Below are 6208 nucleotides of genomic sequence, written 5' to 3' on the forward strand. Positions count from 1 at the left end.
TCCTGCGTTCAGTAAATAACATGGATTTGCACATATTCAGCTTAATTAACACCGGCAACTAAATATAGCCTTATGTCTTCTCCTGACTGCTCGTGATGCAATTTATAAGCTTCCTTGCAGCAACAGTAAGCCTAACATTCACAGTAAATATTTAGGAATTTTGCAGTGCTGATGACATAACTCATCACTCCAAACATGACCTGCAGTCACTGCAGAGGCAGTACTGAATATGCAGTATGTGCACTGCCTCTAACATCTGCAGATGCCAATAAGCAGAAACACAGAAATCCTTTTCCTTTACTTTACTTTTTGCAGGTTTCCATTGTTACTGTTTCCTGAAAGGTAGGCCTAGTGACTATCACTTAGACCAGTGCCCAAGATGTAGGGAAGAAGAAAGGAACTTCTAGCTGCAGTGGCAGCTTCATATTTTTCTTTCCTTCTTGGAAGCATTTTGGAAGAGCTGTCTTGCAACTGAAGTCAAGGCTGTAAGGGGGGGCTAATGTAAGTTTCCAACTGTCTTGAGAAGCGAAGATTCATGGGAAAATAGCTGGGTTTTTTTGTGTGTGTTTTTTTGTTTTTTGGGTTTTTTTTTTTGTTCTTGCTGTTGCTGTTTGTTATTCTTTGAAATACAGTACATCTTTGGAGGCCTTCAGACTGGGCAGGAACTAGCACTTGACTCCCTTCTTGCAGCTCGAAGAACCTCACCTTGTTTCTGCAGTGCAAAGAGGAGCAGGCAGCACAGTAATATGCACAGATACTTTCCATCTGAGTTATTTAGAACAGATGAATTTGAGGCTTCCTTATTCATCCCCGGAGGAGCTGTCTAAGGAGTTCAATATTCACAGTTATGTATTTTTAAGCAAAACACATAAATTATATCAGAAGCATACCAGCTTATGGGTGTTTTATGCCCTGTTCATATAAAAGCTCATTCAGCTACCTCCGTTTCAATCTCCGGGGAGTGCAGGAAGGGAGGCATTAGTTGGTGAACTGCACAGAGTTACCACTGAGGAATCCCTGCAGAGGATCTCTAGCAATATAATTTTCATCTTCTTTCTTCAGCAGACAGCAGCACAGCCACTAGAGAACACAAAAAAGTTTCTCAAAGCTTAATAGACTTCTCCTTTCTACACCTAGCAGTAACTTGTCCACAGTAAGCCTTTGTACTTGACTGTGGATCCACAAGTATGGTTTTAATCTTAGTTTAGACTTCTTAGCTTTTCTTGCTAGCTGTACTTTTTCTGACACTTAGAATCATAGAATAACCCAAGTTGGAAGGGACCCACGAGGGTCTCTGAGTCCAACTCCTGGTTCCAAAATGGACCATACAAAATTCAAACCCCATGTCTAAGAGTGTTGTCCAAATGCTCCTTGAACTTTAGCAGCTTGGGGCCATGATCACTGCCTCGGGGCAGCCTGTTCTATGCCCACTGCCCTCTGGTGCAGGACCTCTTCCTAACCCTCATCCAACTCTCCCCTGATGCAGCTCCATGCATCAGATAGTTCAGGAATCCTACCCTGTACAGTATCATCTGGTTTTCAGAACACAAGAGTCTACAGCTGCTGCTTAGTTTTTCCCTTTCACGTTCTCCAGTCAGGTTTCTCCACTGCAGTCAAGCAAGGCTGGTAAGTCTATGATCATGCATATGGTATATATTCTCCATTGCACTTGTGGTAAATAAAAGGGGAGGATAAAGAACAATTCTGGTTTGGTTCTTATCTGTTTCTGAAGCATAGAAGAAGGAAAGGGATGCTTCTTATCATAAGACCCAGCCAGTAAATGAAATAATTAAGAAAATTATATGTCTGCCAATCTGATACGATTTACACTGAAGACTATTCTGTATACACCATGTAAACCAACTATATGATTGACTTTATTTACTTATTTATTCATTCATTCATTTATTCATTCATTCATTCCTGAATGCAAGCCATTTGTTGCACTTACATAGAGGATCCTCTTGGACAAATCTTGTTTGAGTAAAGGCTGGAGAATGTTACCAATTTATTGCAGGGTTTTAATAAGTCCGTGATCCAACTACCAACAATGTAAACAGGAAAAGCACTGCTGCAGCTGGGCTCTCTCTGGGTTTTTAGCTGATTCTGTACGTAAAGAAATTAGCACGTGTATATATTCATGCATGGGGAAGAACAAGTTCAGATTTAACCACCAATATGCATTCCACAGTATGCAATTTGTTGCTAATTAAAAAAAATCTAAGAAACAAGGCTTTGTGGACTTACTTTTCATTTGAAAAGCTCGATAAACACAAGTATTATCACTCTCCTAATCCACTGTCACCAAATAACTTATTCCAGCCACTTAAATTTTTCCCCATTCATCAGTTTAAAATCGATCACTCAAAAAAAAAAACCCACTTCTAATTCTTATAAATTGATAGCTCAAGGTGTTCATCTCACTTAGATTCTGATTCAGAACAAATTTAAGACCAGCATTAGAAAGGGCAGTCTCATACTGTTAAGACACTCATATGAGTGACAGTGATATCCCCCCAGCATTTCCCCACTTCTGGGATGGAACAGAGGGAGAAAGTAGGAGTTGGAACAGTTCCAAGGAGCCTGGGCTGCCATCCACAGTGCATAGTAAAAAGTACACTCTCCAATTGCTAACATACAAGCCTTGTTGCAATTTGGCTCTAATGATGCCAGCCTAGGACCTCAAGGACATGCGATTTGCACATGGCGATGCTGCTCTAACAAAGTACCTTGTCTGCTGCTCTACTTGTGTAGTATCTTCTCCATGGTGAAACACAATAGGACTGAACTTACTACTTTACCCACAGGGAAATCCTGACTCTTCAGTGATTGATCTCATTATCATAACACTGTGTGGAAAAGGGTTTTGATATTTAAAAAACCTTCCCAAAAGTATTTAATTAAGTAGGTCTGTCTCTTACCTAGATAAGTCATTTCCTTTACTATACTACAAAGCAGTCATCAGGCTGCAACTTTGGTGTTTTACCATTACAGTGACTCTCTTGCATTTAACTAACAATTCCATATGTACCCCGTATTGTTCATCTCTGTCCTTCTGCACCACTGGCTCAGCCTTGCAAATCCAAGTTGACACCAAGCATCAGCTGAGTCGAGGATCTTACAAGGTATACAACGGGCAAAATCATCCTTAGATATGACACTTTTTCTTCTTGGTTGCCTACATCTTCGGGCTCATCTGTTCTTACAGTGAAGCCTCTGAAGTGAAGAGATGGTGTTCTGTTTTGTCTCGGTACATTTTCAATGTCTGTCATTCTGCTCGTCTTGTCTCTCCCCAACTATTGTTCTACTGCATAACACCCACGTTATTGCATTATGCAGCAATCCACAGCCCATCCACTCCTCTGCACAAAGTTTGTTAAAAAAAAAAACAAATTCTTCTCTGCAATCCAGGTGGTTTACATTATTTTTAATTCCCTTTCCAGGATTTAGGATTTAATCATAGAATTTCTGCAAAAGGTCTGCCACATAGAACTTCATTTCCAAACACTGAGGCTTAGTTTGCTTAGGAACATTACATTCATTTATTTTATTTGACATTTATTCTTGTATTAGTTTGCTGTAATTCCTTTCAATTCTAATAATAACCCTATTTTCTGCTCTATATTTATAGCCTCTTGTTCCCCTCACCCAAGCAGTTGTTTAATGGTTAGCTATAAATTTGCATCTGTTTGATCTCAGGTGTCTTAGTGCCTAAAGAATTAATGGTGCTTTTGATAATATATACTCCAAAGGTATATTGTTTTGAACAACTCTTTTGACCTACTTGTTTCCATAATGTTTGAGGTATCTGTCAATGTGATTTCTCTTTATCATTTTTCTTTCCTTCCCTTAACCAGAGGCTGATTTTCTTCTAACAACCTATTTCATTTCAATTCAGTAAAACTCCCTTTATTTTTTAATTTTCTTAGGTTATTGAAGTGCCCGGCTTCCAAAAACATTAATTTTACATTTTGTCAAATAGAAGGAAGTTCAGTAGATTCAAATAAAACCAGACTGAATAATCCTACCTATCTAATGTCCTTATTCCTTCACTTTGAAAAATTCAGCAACTGTGGATGAAATTCTTGTTCCTGTGATAGGCTGAGAAGAAAACTAAAGTAAGTCTTATTACATTAGATCTGAAATACAAAACTCCTTGTCACTTTTCAAAAAAGGGAAAAAAAATTACTCAGATCTCTATGTCAGTAACACGCTGATGCTCCTGATGCACCTAGTTGGAATTTTATTTTACAAAGACCCCGATCTTGCAATCCAATCTGAACAGCAAAGCCCTTTCACTTCTATTGAAAGCCAGTGAATCCAGTAGGCACGAGGCTTACAAAGGTATTTGGCACTTAAAAATGCAGACAGGTACATAGTAAAATCTTCAAAAATGTATAGGAAGTGAATTCCTATCAAAATACTTTCCAGCTCAATCAAGTGTCTGTAACACAACACACTTTCCAAACCATTTTCTTTTTAGGAAGCATTCCAAAGAATTGGGATTTCTGCCTTATGTCACAAGAAAATGCTGTTTTGGGAAGGCTCAGGCCATACAGGCTATGGGACTGCAGAATTTTTGGGAACATGATTCATCTCCCTGCCCTCTGTGTGCTCAGTAACTTGCTGACCAGCAGCACGTTGCTCCTGCTCTCTGACAATATTGAGCACAGGTGCCTGATTTCACATCTCCACAACCTTGCACTTGCATCAGGGCTTCTCTTGAGAGAAAATGCAGGTGTGTTTGCTCATTTCCATTTTTTGAGACAAATATATATATATATATATAATTTTTTTTTGCAGGAAAAATAACTGCAGAGTCAATATATCGTTTACCATATATATGTTTTATATATATATAGCATTTACTAATTAACCAGTATTACAGGTACAGCAAAAAGACAGTATTCAAATTCAGATTATTATTATACACTGAGGTAAACTTTGAAGGTTTCCTTTCCAGGTGATATCACAAATATGACTGCACTGGGCTTCAAGGGCAACAATATCTTCATTTCACAGAACATGAAAAAAGTTTCACTACCTCATAACTTAGAACGGGGACATACAGAGTGAAACCCATACTACTTTGAGTTATAATGTATTTGAAAGCTTGGTTATATATGGTGCTGTCTTTCCTAACCAGAGAGACTATCAGCAATTATGACATGATAAAACTATTAAAAATGAACACTCACCAAACATAGAATGATTTCTTCACAGAAGAGTAATAACCACAGTTATTTTGTCCTGGAAAGAAGGAATGATCAAGAAACAACTGCAAACAAAATGGAAAAATGAAGACAGACAAAGAATACCAGAGCTATGGAAAGCTACAAGTGCAAAGCACTGTAATTCAGGCAGCAAGTTTAGGAGGGTGCTATATGTGCACTCTAGGATCTCACTAGAAATCTTCTTTCCTCTAAAATCAGCCTCACAGTTAGCTAAAATGCCGTTAACAACAGGAGAGCTGTGCAGCCAGCGCAGGCATGCACACAGTGACACTGCTCGTGCAGTTCAGAAGGGAGCAAGTGTAGCGGTTCTTTGGTAAATCACAGCCTGGGCTTACAACTGCTAGCATTGCAAAGGTGGCCACATTTGAAAGGATCTGTTTTCTTTTGTAAAACTACAGAAAGAAAGAAAACAGCAAGCATTTTTATGGTGCGACAGTACCATCCTTCTGTAACTGTTTTGAATACTAACCAATTGGCATGTGTGAGTCAGAGGGGGAAAACTGCAGAAAACTGCACTATTGCAAATTGTCTTAGAGGGGAAACTGATTATAAACATTTGAGAATGAGTATTCTGTCACAATTTTTTGCACACAGACAGTTACAATTAGGTATTTATTCTCCCTCCCGCACCACTGATGAACAGCTTCAAACCGAACTGGTTATAAAGTGATAAAGAATTGGACATAACATTTTCAAATGGACTTTCAGTGCCTTTTTACAACTGACTGAGAATGTTTCCTGATTTATATTAAAAAAAAAAAAAAAGTTTAAACTGCTTGACAAATATTTCATTGTCCTCATACAGCTCACTGCTGCCACTTGTTTGGAAAAATGAAAGGTAAGTTGAAAAATGCACCTATTCCATTTTCATCTCTAATTGAATTCTCTCTTGACCCCCTTATTCCCCATGGCTGTATTTCAGGTTTTGATGATAAGAAAAAGAATTTTGTATTTGGATAATACAATTTTCTCAC

Source organism: Tympanuchus pallidicinctus, unplaced genomic scaffold (assembly GCF_026119805.1).
Source record: "Tympanuchus pallidicinctus isolate F22 unplaced genomic scaffold, pur_lepc_1.0 scaffold6, whole genome shotgun sequence".
NCBI lineage: Eukaryota > Metazoa > Chordata > Aves > Galliformes > Phasianidae > Tympanuchus > Tympanuchus pallidicinctus.